Below are 15436 nucleotides of genomic sequence, written 5' to 3' on the forward strand. Positions count from 1 at the left end.
AAAAGGATGCAAGGGAAAGGCAATTGGCTGAAACAGCCCATAAAATTGTTGTGGTTGTGGGGTGGGGGATGGGATGGGATGTGGTGTTCCACAATGAGTGGACCAGCGATTACATCCACCTCGCCATTTTGTAAAACAAAATACCCACTTGTTTATAAATTTATTGTCTTTAAAAAAAAATAAAACTCCTTTTAATATTCGAAAAATGTTCAATAAATCTAAACTTTATTAAAATGTGCTGTATTAAATATTTCGCGTGAGTTATCTCTATAACTTCTAATTTTTTTAATATAACTATAATTTTGTGTATGTTTTAAGTTTTTAACGAGAAGGAATGTAATATAACTACGTTGTGTGGTATATATGGGTCAATTACACTACATATAAGAGACAAGGGAGAATGGGATAACACTTCAACAGAAAAAGGAAATAAGAGGATGGGTATGATCAACTTTCTCGATAGGTGGAAGAATCTCAGGAGGAGGCCGGCTAGTGGAGTCATCACCTACTGTTTAAGTTGAAACTAAAAAGGCAAATGTGCCCATCTTTTTCGGTTTGGAGATAATGTTGCTCTAATACATAGAGTTTTTTTAAATAATTACAAGTGGAAACATAATAATAATAAAATAGAAGTCATTGCCTGAGTGTAGATGGAATGTTAAGATTTGATTAGATGATGCATTTAAATGGATTTTTATATTATAATTCATCTCGAGTTTAAAATGTGCCAACAGTAATATTTTGAATAATTTAAATAAGTAATTATAAGTTAACTTATTTTTATTCATAGTTGTAGACACCCGTTTTTGATCAAGTTTTATATTTTTATTATTATAATTTATTTATTATTATTAATAATTTCTTTATTTTATTTTTTGTAGGAACCCATGTTCAAACCCACTACTCCACCACTACCCACTACCCAAAAATAAGGGAACCTCTATTGCTATCTCCACCATTTCAATACCCCCACAATGTCCATAATCTCACCACCCACCTCTCCATAATTATTGGCCCCATGTTCACCACTTTCATCACTTTTAAAAGGCCTACTCCTAAATAAAAAAAGGGGGTTATTTAGCAGGGAAAAGGGGGAAGGAGGCTAAAAGTAGAGCAGGGTTCCAAACAAAACGGACATTCGGTTTGTCCATATTTTTTTGGTTCATCGTCTGTTTGCAAATGCAAGACCTCTTCGGATCAGTTCACCGTTCAGTGATGTTCCGTCCAACCCAAGAACAACCTATCACTTCCTTTTACAAGTCGATCAATTGGGACCAAAGGGACGGGCTGCCCCTTATGTTATGCACAATAAAGGTGTTGAACTTCACGCTAGCTTCTCAGTGGGTCCAACAGTTCAGGAGGCGATGCAGGAGGTTATCCAAAGTATTGATGGGCAACTTGAGGCTGGTTATGAGAAAATCAATGCCCTTGTTAACGCAGCTGCAGTAGAGCAGTAAAGGTTTATTATCTTAACTCATTTTTGTTGTGGATTTTAAATTTATAACTTGGAATTGTCAGGGAAATGGAGGTGTTAGATTTCCTAAAATCTTCAAGGAGTACACGAGAGAACATAAGCTGGATATGGTGGCTGTTCTTGAAACTCGGGTTAGTGGCAGCAAAACGGATAGGGTGATCACTAAACTTGGGTTCCAAAATTCCTTTAGGGTTGATGCTCGGTTTTTCCGTGCAATTTGGCTTATCTGGAATTCCATCTTCAAGGTAATCGAGGTAATGGAGAACTTGGCGCAGTTAGAAGCATTATGCGAGAGGCTGTACAATTCTTAGGACTCGATGGAGAGAGCTCACGCGGATAACACTTTGAAATGCTTATCGGTTAACATTGATTACATCGCAATGCCAGTACATTCTCGAGAACGCTTTGACTCCTTATGCTTTGATGCTCGCTAGCTCTAGTCTTTCGAAACAAATCACTGATCATAGCATCGCTTTAAATCTTCGTATCGATATCTGGAGTTATATTTTCAACTGTTTGGCGACTAGAAGGCCGAAATTGCAGCTGTTTGTCACTGCGCGCATATATATTTATTTGTAGTAACTCCAACCAATCAAAGGTAAGCAATTTGAATCAGATTTTTAAATTTTAATTTTAATTTTTGCCAATAAAGACAACCGATAAATTAATTGGTACCGAAAGGGCGGTTCAAGGGTGCTAATCCTTCCTTGACCGTAACCGACTCCCGAACCCGACACATTTATGGTAAAACGCATATCAGGTAAGATGGTGTCCGATCTACCTAAATATCGTTTTAAATTGATCGGTGGCGACTCTAACCCAATTCATTCAAGTCAAAGCTCAATTTTGGGGTCCAACCGAAAGACGGTTGCGACAGCTTGGCGACTCTGCTGGGGACAGGTAAGTGAGTCAGGCCTGAATTAATTTTTCGGTTGTCTTTTTAGCGAAAATTACAAATTTTAATTTTAATTTATTTATTCGATTCCAATTATTTACCTTTGATTATTTTTCAAATAAATAGTTGTACTAACATTTTTTTCAATGATTTCAGATTTTTGAAAAGTTTTTATCTCACGCTCTATGCCCGAGCTCCAAACCCTATTTAAGTGGGGGTGAAAGCGACGCCTTCGTGTGAATTTATTCACCGTACGGGCCTAGCAATTAGCCTTCGGGATTCATATACCTTATGTCTTCGTGTGAATTTATTCTCCGTATGGGCATAAGAGAATGTTTCCTCTCGAGTTTAACTTAGTCCACACAAGCTTGTAATGGGCTTAGGACTAAGGGTCTGGCAAGCCCAAGGGGGCACCGACAAGGAGAACTCGGGTACCGTTTTTAGAACCTAAACCGGAAGAGTGCAGGGAATTAGAGCCCACCCCAAAACCTCATTCCAAACCCTAGGCTGTTTTGTTTCCTGCTTTATTTTCTGTTCAAAGCATGCGAACTAGACAAATATGTGGTTAGGATTTGTTTGAAGTTAGCATACATGATAGAAATCAAGTCCGGGTAGGAATAATAAGTATATGGGGTAGATATCATGTGGAGTAGGATTTTTCATTTTTATTATTGTTTTGATTTACCTCACTAACTCTTTTTTTTTTCTCTTTCATTTTGTTCTCATCATTCGCATCATTTAAAAGAGGTGTTGATCCACCAAAAACGTGTTTGTTAAACATGAATAATCTGCATTAATGGACAAAGGGGTTGTAATACAAGAGATGAAAATGCAGAGGACAATCTGCAAGGCGACTATGTGGTCCCCACAATTGAAGAGTAGATCACTCTGGTGCATTATAAAAGACTCAGGATGAACCGGGTATACACCAAGTAATGAAAGTCTATCTTTGAAGAATTGACTGCCAAAGTTGCAGGGGCAATACGAGGAAAAGGTCACTGACCCGGTCGCTCCTTTCGAAAACTACAATAACAAGATGGTGAAACCCTAGCTGAGCTGGATGCCATTGCTGACGAATTCAAGAAGCAAGCTTCGGATAGTTTCTCTCGATGGAGGGCTCCAATGACACTTTCGTTAGAAACAAGCTCGGTAGAGAGTGAAAGTCGGAGATGCAGTCCTTCGAGACCTTTTTTTGGGGCAAGCAGCTCATTATTTGCACATTTTAGCCAAAGGAGCCGGAACGGTTTGACAGGGTATTCAACCGGTGACAGACGAAGGCAGAAGATTGATCAACCTATCAGAAGCTGTTCGGGGTCTATGCCTTTAAAATATTTTTGTCTCTTAAGACATAACACTTTTGTCCCAATAAGGATTATTTATAATAACAGGTACATTTTTTGGATCAATGCCTCGAACATTTCATGCATCATGCATTCAGACATATTGTGCATTTTGTTATTTTTCTTTACATTCGTATTATTTTTCCCTTTTTATTACATTCACATGTCTCATAAAAAATGAGAACATTTCGATCCTATGACATATAAGGAGCTTTACCAACAATTGTTTGATGCACACGTGATGTCACCATATCCAGAGAAATCCATGAAGCCCCGTACCCCAGGTAGTATGATGAGAACGCTCATTGCGAAAATCATAGCGGAGTCCCAAGGCGCACTATCGAGAATTACTCCACATTCAAGAGAGTCGTACAGAAGATGTGTAACCAGAACTGGATCGACTTCAACAACTTGGGGGCATCCAAGTGAGGAAGATCATTTCATCATTTGAGGCATTCTGTTTGAACTTGTTTTTTCTCACTTTTTCAAGTTTTGTAAGAACATTTATGTTATTTTAATGATGACGATCAATGAATCACATTTGTAAACTTGCAATTCTTTGAATATCATTTGAATTAAGAAACTATGTGAATGGTTCAAAGTTACGGATCTTTGACAAAGTAACATGTTTTAAAACAAGGACCTTGACCTTACCCAGAATATACCCTCAAAAACCGTACCCTGCTCTTACAATTAACCAATACAACCTTTTCTTTTCATAAGGTACGGACAACATGGGGCATCATTTGTATATGACAATTACTATGTTTTTTATTTAAGATGTTCAATGACGATGATGATCTTTACAAATGAAAGAGTCGAGTAGGTGAATCCAGTTTAGGTCAATTGCTTGAAAATTGAACTCTAAAGATGAAATTTTTGACTTTCAACAAACACCTAGGCTATAACAGGTTCTTCTTGACAATCTTAAGAAATTAAATCCGTAAAGCTGAGCTATTCCACTAAGGCAATTGGTTATAGAGGAAACTTGAAAGCCCTGGTCTTATGAGTAGATTACGTTCAAACCATGACATTGCTCAGACACTTGGCAATTCGGTGTTTGCTCCACTGCTCTTGTCAGGCCAAAGACTCTGTGATGAGATGAACCCTTCAGTTAACTTGATAAGAGTAATTATAATATTAAGCTATCCCTCTAAATCAATTGGTTAAATGCCCCGGCTTTATGGATTCAGCTAGCCAGACAATGGAAAATTAAATCAAATTTATCTGAGCAAGAAATTTTCAGTAATATTGGACTAAGGGAGTTAAGGAACACCTGTTATAGTCGACTACATACGAGCACTCAAGAATTTCATTTTTAGACCGATATTTTTCGCACTGCCTTTGTTGGAGGAGCCTACAAAGCTTGAACAAATGGAAGATTTCAGAGGACTGAAATAAAAGGTCTAGTTATTGATCATGCTAGTTGCGTCATTTTGTCCGCACCCAATTAAAATGGCAAACCAAAGAAAAAGCATGTTGCGATATTTTAAAAAATGACATTTTGGGTTACCAAAACCTTAGAAATGAAGTCAACCTAAATCCAACTCATCTATTTGAACATTTGTCAAAGAGTTGTAACTCTGAAAGCATTAAAAGAGCTCTTGATTCCTTTGATATTCTTTGAACTCACGTCTACAATTTGCGAACAATATTTTACAACATTTTTATTATTTTCCGTCCTAAAACAAGAAAAAGGAGAAAAACATTTTCAAATAGAACAATCTCAGATATGAAAGGTCTGTAAAGCCCAAGCTTGAAAAGATGATGGGGCACGATCTATTCCATGGACCAGATTGGCAGACAAAACACGGGACTCGATCCAAGAGATAAAACATAACTCATTCATGTTTCATGCGTCTTAGACATACTTAAGATAATCACATTTATCATTTTTAGCACACATATTTTTTTACAGCTTTTAGAGTCAAATTTCAACTTCAAAACGAAATATACTCAATTCAAAAGCGCATTCGAAAATTGATGGTGGTAGCTCAACTTCCCAGCGAAGGGGCGACTGACTGTCAACAAACAACTTCTCAATTTCAGAGCTAATTTCAACTTCACAACGAAGGATATTGGACTCCAGACAACGCAAGTTCAACTTCAAGACGAAGGGACCGCTGGTTGTCAATAAACAATTTCCCAATTTCAGAGCCAATTTCAACTTCACAGCGAAGTATATTGGACTCCAGACAACGCAAGTTCAACTTCACGACGAAGGGACCGCTGGTTGTCAACAACAACTTCCCAAATTCAGAGTCAATTTCAACTTCACAGCGAAGGATATTGGACTCCAGACAACGCAAGTTCAACTTCACGACGAAGGGACTGCTGGTTGTCAACAACAACTTCCTAATTTCAGAGCCAATTTCAACTTCACAGCGAAGGATATTGGACTCAAGACAACGCAAGTTCAACTTCACGACGAAGGGACCGCTGGTTGTCAACAACAACTTCCCAATTTCAGAGCCAATTTCAACTTCACAGCGAAGGATATTGGACTCCAGACAACGCAAGTTCAACTTCACGACGAAGGGACCGCTGGTTGTCAACAACAACTTCCCAATTTCAGAGCCAATTTCAACTTCACAGCGAAGGATATTGGACTCCAGACAACGCAAGTTCAACTTCACGACGAAGGGATCGCTGGTTGTCAACAACAACTTCCCAATTTCAGAGCCAATTTCAACTTCACAGCGAAGGATATTGGACTCAAGACAACGCAAGTTCAACTTCACGACGAAGGGACCGCTGGTTGTCAACAACAACTTCCCAATTTCAGAGCCAATTTCAACTTCACAGCGAAGGATATTGGACTCAAGACAATGCAAGTTTAACTTCACGACGAAGGGACCGCTGGTTGTCAACAACAACTTCCCAATTTCAGAGCCAATTTTAACTTCACAGCGAAGGATATTGGACTCCAGACAACGCAAGTTCAACTTCACGACGAAGGGACCGCTGTTTGTCAACAACAACTTCCCAATTTCATAGCCAATTTCAACTTCACAGCGAAGGATATTAGACTCAAGACAACGCAAGTTCAACTTCACAACGAAGGGACCGCTGGTTGTCAACAAACAATTTCCCAATTTCAGAGCCAATTTCAACTTCACAACGAAGGATATTGGACTCGAGACAACACAAGTTCAACTTCACAACGAAGGGACGACTGGTTGTCAACAAACAATTTCCCAATTTCGGAGCCAATTTTAACTTCACAGCGAAGGATATTGGACTCGAGACAACACAACTTTCATTGGATTTCAACTTCATGACGAAGGATATCCAATTCAAGGCTCAACTCCACGACGGAGGGGCCATCCACGGTTTCAACTTCACGATGAAGGTAAGCATACACACAAGCAGCATTCATCTTTAGATTGGATTTCAACTTCACGACGAAGGATATCCAATTCAAGGCTCAACTTCACAACGAAGGGACCATCCACAGTTTCAACTTCACGACGAAGACAATCGTACCCACCAGCAATATTCATCTTCAGGAACAAGTAGATTATCGATCGCCTTTTAGATCGTTTCTCTTGAAACAAGGGGTCGTCTCATTTAAGACTAATGTACTCAAAACTAAGTTTTGTCTCTCTTGAGACGGTTTCTCTTGAAACAAATTTTGTCCCTCTTGAGACAGTTTCCCTTGAAATAAATTTTGTCTCTCTTGAGACAGTTTCCCTTGAAACACCAATCTTTGAATAGGTTTCTCTTGAAACAAAATTTTTCCTCCCTTGAGACAGTTTCTCTTGAAACGAAAAAAACCTTTGAAAATGTTTCTCTTAAAACACCAAACCTTCGAGTTCGATTACACTCAGCTCCAAGGCACATCATTTGCAACATAGCTCAAGGCAAAAAGGGCTATTTGTCAACCAAAGACCTGACGATTTCGATTCCATTCAGCTCGATAACAGCGATGAATTACCTTCTGGAAGAATTTTCAAGCCAAAATCTTTAAACTGAGAAAAAGACAAAGGCTCAATTCCAGGAAGCTCAATCACATTTTAGAAGACCGGACAAAAACTGGTTGTCTTTTTCATCTTTGCCCTATTCTTGTTAACACAAGAATGTGCAAAGAGAGGCAGCTGTAGACACCCGTTTTTGACCGGGTTTTATATTTTTATTATTATAATTTATTTATTATTATTAATAATTTCTTTATTTTATTTTTTGTAGGAACCCATGTTCAAACCCACTACTCCACCACTACCCACTACCCAAAAATAAGGGAACCTCTATTGCTATCTCCACCATTTCAATACCCCCCACAACGTCCATAATCTCACCACCCACCTCTCCATAATTATTGGCCCCATGTTCACCACTTTCATCACTTTTAAAAGGCCTACTCCTAAATAAAAAAAGGGGGTTATTTAGCAGGGAAAAGGAGGGAAGGAGGCTAAAAGTAGAGCAGGGTTCCAAACAAAACGGACATTCGGTTTGTCCATATTTTTTTGGTTCATCGTCTGTTTGCAAATGCAAGACCTCTTCGGATCAGTTCACCGTTCAGTGATGTTCCGTCCAACCCAAGAACAACCTCTCACTTTCTTTTACAAGTCGATCAATTGGGACCAAAGGGACGGGCTGCCCCTTATGTTATGCACAATAAAGGTGTTGAACTTCACGCTAGCTTCTCAGTGGGTCCAACGGTTCAGGAGGCGATGCAGGAGGTTATCCAAAGTATTGATGGGCAACTTGAGGCTGGTTATGAGAAAATCAATGCCTTTGTTAACGCAGCTGCAGTAGAGCAGTAAAGGTTTATTATCTTAACTCATTTTTGTTGTGGATTTTAAATTTATAACTTGGAATTGTCAGGGAAATGGAGGTGTTAGATTTCCTAAAATCTTCAAGGAGTAAACGAGAGAACATAAGATGGATATGGTGGCTGTTCTTGAAACTCGGGTTAGTGGCAGCAAAACGGATAGGGTGATCACTAAACTTGGGTTCCAAAATTCCTTTAGGGTTGATGCTCGGTTTTTCCGGGCAATTTGGCTTATCTGGAATTCCATCTTCAAGGTAATCGAGGTAATGGAGAACTTGGCGCAGTTAGAAGCATTATGCGAGAGGCTGTACAATTCTTAGGACTCGATGGAGAGAGCTCACGCTGATAACACTTTGAAATGCTTCTCGGTTAACATTGATTACATCGCAATGCCAGTACATTCTCGAGAACGCTTTGACTCCTTATGCTTTGATGCTCGCTAGCTCTAGTCTTTCGAAACAAATCACTGATCATAGCATCGCTTTAAATCTTCGTATCGATATCTGGAGTTATATTTTCAACTGTTTGGCGACTAGAAGGCCGAAATTGCAGCTGTTTGTCACTGCGCGCATATATATTTATTTGTAGTAACTCCAACCAATCAAAGGTAAGCAATTTGAATCAGATTTTTAAATTTTAATTTTAATTTTTGCCAATAAAGACAACCGATAAATTAATTGGTACCGAAAGGGCGGTTCAAGGGTGCTAATCCTTCCTTGACCGTAACCGACTCCCGAACCCGACACATTTATGGTAAAACGCATATCAGGTAAGATGGTGTCCGATCTACCTAAATATCGTTTTAAAATGATCGGTGGCGACTCTAACCCAATTCATTCAAGTCAAAGCTCAATTTTGGGGTCCAACCGAAAGACGGTTGCGACAATAGTTTAAAACAAGTTAATAGTTTCTAAGGTCATTCATGAGTATGTTGGAAACATTTTTTAAATTGAGCTATTTAAAAAGAGATACTAGCAAGGGAGCAGCACTATTTCGAATGTTATTATTACTAAACTATCTTCAGTTAATGAATGCATGGTTAAAGTTTTAAAAATAATATTTAATATTTTAAGCCGAATCAAATATATTTATTCTAAATTTTATTTAAATTTAATTGAAATTATTTGTGTTATCATCTTATAGATTTTTTAATTAAACGATTTTCTCTAACCATATACAATATATGTATATATATTTCTTCATTTTTTCATATATATAGGTAAAATTTATAATAATTATTTAATAAATCAAATCTCATTTAAAGTTATATAATATATTTATAATATTAATCTTTTAAACAAAAAAAATTGAGGACAAAGTATTAATGAAAAAAAAGAGTAGGAAAATTGACGGGAATAATGAATTTGAAACCAATTACAATAGAGTACTCCATTTAAATAAAATGAAATGAAAAAAATTAAACAAACAAAAAATTGGGAACCAAATAAAATAATCAAATTATTTAGTAGAAACTAAAGACTAAAATTAATGTAGTTTTAATATTCAGTTTTACGATTTTATATTAAATTAAATTAAATTTATTTATATATTATGATTATGTCACATAAACAATTATAGATGAATAATTTATAAAATTACATCGTCAATAAATTAAAATTAGAGCTTCACTAGAGTTTTTTCCTTTCTTCCCCTTTTAAGATTAAGTTTATATTTATGATTTGAAGGGGGAAAAGTTAGAGTCCACTTTTGAAAGGAAAGGATAATTAATTAATTGAATTTGTAGTTAACTATTTATTATTGTTATTTAAGACGTCCCCGTCATAGTGCTCGCTATATAAATGGATTAAACTCGAAGCTTTCCTTTCAATTTCTTCTCACTTAAAAATTTCCATTTCGATCTTAATAATAATAGCAACGATGTTAATTTTGAACATAATTTGGATTTTTGTCGTTAGGGATTCAGATCTGAAAACTCTGTTTACAATCAGAAATAGAGAAGAGAAATAGAGAAAATGGCGACAGTGTCTCCATTGGCGAAATACAAACAGGTATTCTTAGGCGATCAATCCGTAGGCAAAACCAGCATCATCACACGCTTCATGTACCATAAATTTGATACCACTTACCAGGTAAAATTTTCCATGATTCTTTTAACAATAGACGTTATTTTTTTCATTCATTAATGCAGATTCAATGAACATTTGACTATTTCTCCAATTCATATGCTTCTTATATTGTTATGGATTTGATTTTGTTTCCGTGTACGATCAATCGATTTATCCGTTCAATTTTGATTTCGAATCTTAATCACGGACTTGACATCCTATGTGCTTGTTTTGTTGTTGATGATCCTTATTCATAGAAGGCTTCCTTTGTAATGTATAAAGAAATGTTCAATTTTCCATAATAACCTAAAGCAGATGATCCTTTAATTGTTTATTTCAATAACCAGTTTAGATTTCTTTTCTTTACGTTGATTCTTTGTAGTTAATTGAATGAGAAAATAACTTCAGTGACCGAAAATGCCTTATAATATACGATTTTAACTAATTTTTTTTGGATTTGCGAAAATGACCAACAAATTCGCAACGCGAACTCCAATTTCGCAACTCAGTTTTCAAATTCGCAACGCGAATCTGTAAATCGCAACGCGAATCTGTAATTCGCAACACAAGTCAAATTCGAAACACATAAGTCAAATTCGCAAAGCGCGTTTATTTTCGCAACGCGAATTTTATTTTCGAATTCGAAACACAATATTAGTTTCGCAACACAAATGTAAACAGTATAATCGCAAATCATAACCTAAAACCCTAAATCACAACTCAGTCTCATCTCCATCTCTCACTCTCTACGGCGAAATCCGTCCCCATCTCCGACGAAATCCGTCCCCATCTCCGGCGAAATCCGTCTATCTCCATCTCTCAAAGCCACCCTCACAACCATTCACGGTCAGAAATGGAAAATCAACCACCGAGGGTTAGTTTTTTTAATTGTTTTTATTTTGAAATTTTTGTATTATTATTAGATTTTTCATATTTAAATTGATAATAAATTTACTGGTAATTTCAGTAATAGATTAACCATTTCACGTAGATTGCTTAGTAAATTGATGATAAATTTACTGGTAATTTCAGTAATAGATTAACCATTTCACGTAGATTGCTTAGTAAATTCATTCGGTTACTGCCAATACTGTTAAATTGTTTAGTCTTTAACCATGTGAAGTTAGTATTTGTCTTTGTTTTGTCTTTTGGTTGAAGTAATGCAATTCATTCAAGTTTCAATTTGCAGAAGACTATTTGAAACTTAAATTCGCAACATGAAAATGAAAATCGCAACGCGATTTTAGTTTCGCGTTGCGATTTTCATTTCGCGTTGCGATTTTTATTTTCGCGTTGCGATTTTAAGTTTCAGAAACTATTCTTCTTCTGCAAATTGAAACTTGAATGAATTGTATTACTCCAACCAAAAAATAAAGACAAATACTAACTTCACAGTGTTGCCAATTTAAGTTTCAAGAATAAACTACTACTCTTTATGTTGTTCTTGAACCTGCACTAAACCTATATGTTGTCCTTTTAAATGTTTATATAAGTGCTTACTTCTGGAATGTTATCTGATGCATTTTGTGAACTATGATAGAATAATGACTTGGGTGAATACCGTGCAAGTTTGAAACATATTTGGCTTTGTTTTCACTGTTTAATATCATGTTTGTTTATAGTGTATAATTTGTAGTTTTTGGTATATATAACTTGGTATGTTTATTGTTTTTGTAGAAATTTTTTTCGGCTTCATTGACCTTAAGGAATAAATTAAGCCTAGCCACTACAATTGCATCGATGCTTACACCTGTAAAAAGAAAATTGTTTGAGGATACTTGCTTCAGGCCATGGCTGAAAGTACAACATCCGGGTGGAGATGCTATGTTGACCCATTTGTTTCTTCAGACCATGACTAACGATCTACCCGAGAGGATACAACGTGGTGATGAAGAGATGTGGTTTCATTTTCCTCCGACGTATACTTATTTTGGGCGAGAGGAGTTTTGCTTAATCACTGGTCTACGCTTCAGACACGATGATATAGGTCGGTACATTAGTCATATCGCCCGCCCATCATGGTTATCTCGGGTTTTTCCTGAGCTGGCAAAGGCGAAGCCGAGTTTACACGTCGACGACTTGAAGAGATTATTTGTTAAAGATGATTTTACTCGGATGGATGACCTCGATATTGTCCGAGTATGCCATTTATTACTTTTGCATGCCAGCTTTTTAGGCAAAGAGGTCAGACAACCTATTTCTGAGGACCTAATATTATTGGTAGAGGACCTAAATGCATGGAACCTGTTTTCGTGGGGTTCATATCTATGGAAAGCTACCAGGAAAAAGTTGTCGTATGCCTTTGAGGACCGAAAAAGTTTGTGTGGCCATGGTTCTAAATACACTTTGGCGGGCTTTATTTGGGCCTTTAAGGTAAGAATTTCTATATAATGTTTCCAAAATTATAATTAATTATTTAACAATTACTAATGTTTGTGTATTATATTGTTTGTAGATTTGGATATTTGAGGCTTTTCCCAGCATGCAGACATATGCAATCAAAAATTCAAATGATATTCCTAGGGATATTTCCTGGAGGAGGATCCGACTGTTGGATTGGGAAGATTTACTACCATATACGACGATGAATGATATAAGTTAACACAAATACTACCATATATAGACAAGTTATTACTAGTAGACGTTTAACTTTGTTTGAGCTTTTATATTGTTAGGAGGCCAACTATCCATTACAGAGGCAGACACCCATAGAGGCTGAGCTTGCCACTGATTGGTGGCAAGCTAGTAAGCGTTTTTTTGATGGCAAGGATGATGAGCATCCCCCACTTCGAGAGCCATCACCTCACCCAGAGCCATCACCTGATCGAGCTGATTATACACCTCCACAACGAGAGCCATCACCTATTCAATCACATCATCGAGCCTCTTCTCTACCATCACCTCATGATAGGCAACCGACAAAGATGCCACGACATTTATCTCCCTATTCTCCACCTCTACGGGATGAGTTAGGGGAGTTACGTGATGAGGTCAATGCTTTGCGTGAGGAGGTCGGTACTTTACGTGAAGACAATGGTGCATGGCGTGATGTGTACGGTCTTTACGTGGTGAGGTAGAGGTTTTACGCGATGACAATGGTGCTTTACGTGGTGAGGTATCTACTTTACGTGATGAGGTAGCCGCTCTACGTGAGATTGTTACATCGTTGTAGAATGAGGTTCATACTCTACGCAATGAGGTAAGTTTGTTTAATACTATACTAAAAATGCAAATAACATTTTTTTGGCATTATTTATTTGTTTATTTACTGATTTATGTATTAATTTATTTTTAACTGCCCGATAAGGTAGATGCTTTATGTCGGGTTTTTCTTGCACGACAGGGTTCACGTATCAGATGTCATGCACGTCCCATTACATCTCCGTTCACCTCAATAGTTCCAAGACTCCGTAAGAAGAAGCCCGAAGCACCTGTCATCATTCAAGAGGCCTCTCCTATCATTCAAGAGGCCCCTATCATCCTTCAAGATGCCACTCCCACCGTTCAAGAGGCCCCTGCCATCGTTCAAGAGGTCCCTCCCACCGTTCGAGAGCCCGATTCACATGACATAATATGTCGACATATTGATAAACCCCCTCAAGTGCCCGAAATGATAGATAAGAGTTGGCTTTCGTATGAGTTACCGGTCAGTACCATTTCGGTATCTAAAGTGGAGAGGAAAACACTACCGGACAGAATTCTGGATAATACCCTTTGGGTTAAGACCGCAGTTGATTTTTATCTACATAAGCATAGCCAGGGGTGTTACGCTGACATATGTAAACTCGACGATGATATATATTTGTTTCTTGATCGGTTTTGGTGGGGTGTATTATTAGGGGTTGAAGACAATGGCTATTCGACCGGGGGTAAGTCTTATATTCTTCTTATATTGCATTTTGATTAATTTTTTTTAAATTTATGAAATTCACTAATATATGTATTTTTTTTATAAAACAACATATTGATGCATGAGTGTCACGTCTTCTGATAATAAGGAAATTGAATAAAATAAAAAATACGCGATGGACTATTATGCCGACGTCTTTTCACGTAGCTCACTTGAAAGATCAGATAGACACATCATATGTGTTGGGTAATGGAAAAGCTAAATTTTATCCTGCGTGGTGGGAGGTCGATAAGGTTAGTATTTATTTTTGAATATTTTAAAGGTGTTCATAAATAAAAATTTGACGTACGCAATTGAATTATTATTTATGATTGCAGGTGTTTATCCCTGTTTTGGAACGTCTTCATTGGCTTCTCATCGAGCTTCAGCTCTCATCCCTGAAGACAATGGTATATGACAGCATGTTGAATTACATACCATTGTCTGATTTGAGAGATATTATTTATAAGGGATGGAGCGCTCATTTGGCTAAATACTTGGATGCGATTGATTATTGGACTAATTCTGGAAACAAGAAGCCAAAGAAGTTCAAAGTTACAATGTTCAGAGACGAGACCGCGCCACAACAAATGCAGGGAGCCAGAGGGGATTGTGGTCATCTCGTATGCATGTGCTTGGAACGTTTACCGACAGGAAGTAAACGGTTTCTACATCCCACAGATAGAGATAGAGGTGCAGTAGGCTTGTGGTTTCAGTATTTTATGGCTAGAGCGATATATGTGAGACACTACCTACCTGCATCCGCGTGCTGAAAGTGTGAATAAATAACACAAATTGGTAAGTTTGAGCAAGTGTTGTTAACATATATACTCTTTGTTGGTTTAAAAATTTTTGGTTAAGTACCTAGATAATTTGATGTTTGTTGGTTTTAGATGTGTAGAAAGTGTTGTTTGAGCAAATGTTTGGTTTCTGCAGGTTAATCCTGATCCTGAAGTGAGCTGCGTGAAATTGATGCATTTGTGCATAAACAACTGTCT

The sequence above is a fragment of the Hibiscus syriacus genome, unplaced genomic scaffold, assembly GCF_006381635.1.
Source record: "Hibiscus syriacus cultivar Baekdansim isolate YM2019G1 unplaced genomic scaffold, ASM638163v2 tig00111947_pilon, whole genome shotgun sequence".
NCBI lineage: Eukaryota > Viridiplantae > Streptophyta > Magnoliopsida > Malvales > Malvaceae > Hibiscus > Hibiscus syriacus.